Consider the following 3,849-nt stretch of genomic DNA (forward strand, 5'->3'; position numbering starts at 1 on the left):
TAAGTACACGTGGAATGTAAGAGTCTGTCTGATTCGCAACATAATTAAAGAGAAATAGTTTTGATAGTGTAATTTGAAATTATTATAAAATTAATTATTTCACATACATGTAGTTTCTACACTTATATTACTATTATTATTTTTCTTTCTTTCTTTTCTTTTCTTCGTACTCAGATATGCAAAAAAGAGATTTGATTACAAATGTAATGTGTTCGATTATGATTATTTGTTTTATGTAAATATATATATTGGAGATGGCGTTGTAAGTTGTAAAACTTGTGCCTTATCCATTTGTTAGTTAGAACAATAAAATATGTTAAAATTAATCGCATGTTAGAACAATAAAATATGTTTAAATTAATCGCATGTGGTAGACTTTTCGCGGTTTTGCTTTCCATATTCGACCGACGGGCCTCGTGGGTTTTCTCCGGGTCCTCCGGTTTCCTCCCACTGCTAAAGACCCCTACGCGCAAGCGAATTATTGAAATAAAATTAAACCATATGTTAGTCCCGAAATAACCTAGTTTGTGTCGAGTGGACGTTAAACCCTATTTCTCTCTCTCTCTCTCTCTCTCCAAATCGACCGACGGGTAGTGCTACACGATTTTATCACGTGACTTTTAAAATATAACACAGTTTTAAATGGGATTGATCGCCATTTGATGGTAGTTACTTTTTACTTAGCTGTGTATTTATTATTTTGTAGAAGATTTATGTGACCCGAGTCCCTGTACCGAGGTCGGGGATACATGTTTTCGTGTTGATGGTGGATTTGAATGTCGATGTATTTATATTGTAAATGATGAAAGTAAGTATTTTTAATGTCAACCCATTGGGCTGTTTTAGAAGCACGTAGATTTTGTTTATGTGGCGTGTATGCTGCAGTGACCATGATGTTAGAAATGTAATTAAAACTATAACCATCACTTTTTGTTTATAATTTCAGTTATAACATCACCGAATTATCCACTTGCATATCCAAACAACTTCGCCATTTGCTATCTTATAATTGGCCGACCTGAACAGAATATCACCTTAACTCTTGGCGGACAATATAGCATTGAGTTCGGTGATGTGTTGTTAGGGTCTACATGCCAGGGCGGACCATCTACAACATGTATTTATGATTATCTAACGCTTCAGGGAGTAAGGTAATCCCATCTATCTTATCAATAAGAACCCCACATTTTCTAGTTACATCCACCGGGTAAATAAGTAAACCCCAAAACAAATAGCAAAGCAAAAGCGCCTGACTGCAATACCAGCCAGTGAGTAAAGCAACAAGAAATTAGTGATAGCGTTATTTGTCTAGCTTTAGAACCGAAATCCAACGACGACCATCCGAATTCCGTGTTTGTTGGGAGATGGGTAGAAATAAAGTGGCCGACACCTTTCCGCTCAAGTTCCTGGGAGCTGGTAATTAGCCCGGGGATATGTGTGTGTGTTGGGGGGGGGGGGCATCTCCCCCACGGAATTTATGAATTTTAGCAAGTGAGTACGACATCCTGAAAGTGGTCCAATATAATCCATCTGGAAATGGCATCAAAAAATTCTCTAATGAAATAAATGATGATGCCCGAAACATGTCGCGCTTTGAGCTGAGCGACTACACTGTCTATTACACTAATTTTCACTGGTTTAGTTAATTTCTAAACATTTTATTCCCAAAAACCTTATGACACAAATAATGATCGATGCCCTAAAATTGTGACATAATACAGATTGCTTCCAGATCAAATAGTCATGGGATTTCAAACTCTTAAATTTGATGACTAGAAGACAAAAAGAAAAATAATGAAAAATTCCCGTCTTCCCGAACAGAATCTGATCTTAAATGAAAATAATGCTCGATGCCGGAAAACAATCGCATAATGCACAATTGATTCAAACCAAAACGTAGTGTGATTTCGGGCACTTTATTTGCCGACAAAAAAAGTTTTTTTCAACGTCAATGATACAAATAACTGAAGTGGTTTATTTTTTATATTATAGTTATTGTGGTGGGGCACCGCCAGACCCTATCATAGTACCAACTGGTGAAAACACCACCGTGAGATTCGAAACAGATTCCTTCTTTACATGCCTTGGTTTTAACCTGAGCATTACCTACACAGGTATGAACTGTTGTATTATATGTTTATACAGGTAACCACTGATATAGATTAGTAAATAAATAATAGACTACTTGTATATATTTGTATGTAGATAATAACTACTGGAATAGATTCTATTTGTCATTTAAAACACGCATTTGCAAGAACACATTGCTGTATCTAAATATTTCTATATATTTACCTACTTGTCTTTATTTGTCTATTTTCAGATGTATAAAGCCAAGACATCAAGAGATGTATACATTTTGAGACATCAAGAATAAGTCGTGTTATAGCCATCAATGTAATAACTATATCCAAATTAATCTAAATTCATTTAAATAACAAAACTAAATCCATTCTAGAAACTGACCAATAACCTAAATAAACAATTCTTACTGTAATTTTCATTTATTCACTTAAAGTCTCGATGCGTCATTTTAGCGCTATTGGAATTACTTCTGTTCAGTACTGAATACGCCCACACAGTATCTGTGTCTCAACTGCAGCTGATCTGAAAGGAAAACTTGGATGTTGAACAAATTTGAAAAGGATCGAAAATTGAAAAAATAAACAAGCCTCTCTGATGTCCCCCGCCGAAATCCAAACATAAATAGATGACACATATTAATTAATCGCACATTTATTTTTTTCAAAAGTATCAAGCAATCAAACTGCACACTAAGTTTCATCCCTCTTTACCAGATAGAATCAGTTTATCTTGTCCCAAAGCATTGACCTATGAAATTGATTAGTTCTGCTTAGCTTCACGTCAAGACATTCACCTAATGAACATCTACATCAAGTTTAACCAATCTACCTCAATTGAAAGCAGACTTGTTACGTTCCAAAGTCTTGACCAATAAAATTGCTTATCGCTCCTTAGCGCAAGCAGAAAATTCCCACCATTGAACTTAGTCAAGGTAATGATATAATGAATCTATATTCTGAGTTTCATCGCTCTCACTTCATTATAACCAAAGTTATCGTGTCCCAAAGCATCAAACAATCAGATTGCTTATCTCTGCTTACCGTTAACAGACAATGTTAATCATCGAACCCCAAGGCATTCACCTAATGAACGCCTACAACAATTTTGAACATTCTACCTCCATAAGGAGAGTTAATGTGTCTAAAAGTCTCGCCCAATCAAATTGTTTATCGCTCTGCTTACCCCCAGCAGAATATTTTCATTATCGAACTTAGTCAAGGTATTGATGTAATAAAGCTATACACTAAGTGTCCTCACTCTCACTTTATTAGATTTAAAGTTATCGTGTCCCAAAGCATCATCCAATCAAATTGCTTATCTCTGCTTACGGTAAGCAGAAAATTCTCATCTTCCAACTCCATCAAAGCATTCACCTAATAGACAGCTACGTCAAGTGTGAATATTCCAACTCAATTAGAATGAGAGTTGTTGTGTTCCAAAATCTCGACCAATCAAATTGCTTATCGTTCTGCTTACCCTGAGCAGAAAATACTCATTATCGAACTTAGTCAAGGTATTGATGTTATGAAAGTATACCCAAAGTTTCATCACTCTCACTTAATTAGAACTTTATCGTGTCCCAAAGAATTAACAAATCAAATTGCCTATCTCTGCTTACCCTAAGCAGAAAATTCTCATCTTCGAACAACATCAAGGCATTCACCTAATAAACACCTAAACCAAGTTTGAACATTCTAGCTTAATTATAAAGAGGGTTAATGTGTCCCAAAAAGTATAACGGACAGACAGACCGACGGACGAACC

General features: G+C 35.5%; 1 long non-coding RNA gene across 1 annotated transcript; it reads left to right on the forward strand.

Annotated features, from left to right (window-relative positions):
- The first annotated feature begins 1,088 nt into the window (after positions 1–1,088).
- LOC130014076 (uncharacterized) lies at positions 1,089–2,497 on the forward strand. The gene is made up of 3 exons (XR_008789041.1): positions 1,089–1,151; positions 1,993–2,114; positions 2,324–2,497. It is a non-coding gene; the product is annotated as an uncharacterized LOC130014076 (long non-coding RNA).
- Positions 2,498–3,849: the final 1,352 nt, after the last annotated feature.

This window comes from Patella vulgata, chromosome 8, assembly GCF_932274485.2.
Source record: "Patella vulgata chromosome 8, xgPatVulg1.2, whole genome shotgun sequence".
NCBI lineage: Eukaryota > Metazoa > Mollusca > Gastropoda > Patellidae > Patella > Patella vulgata.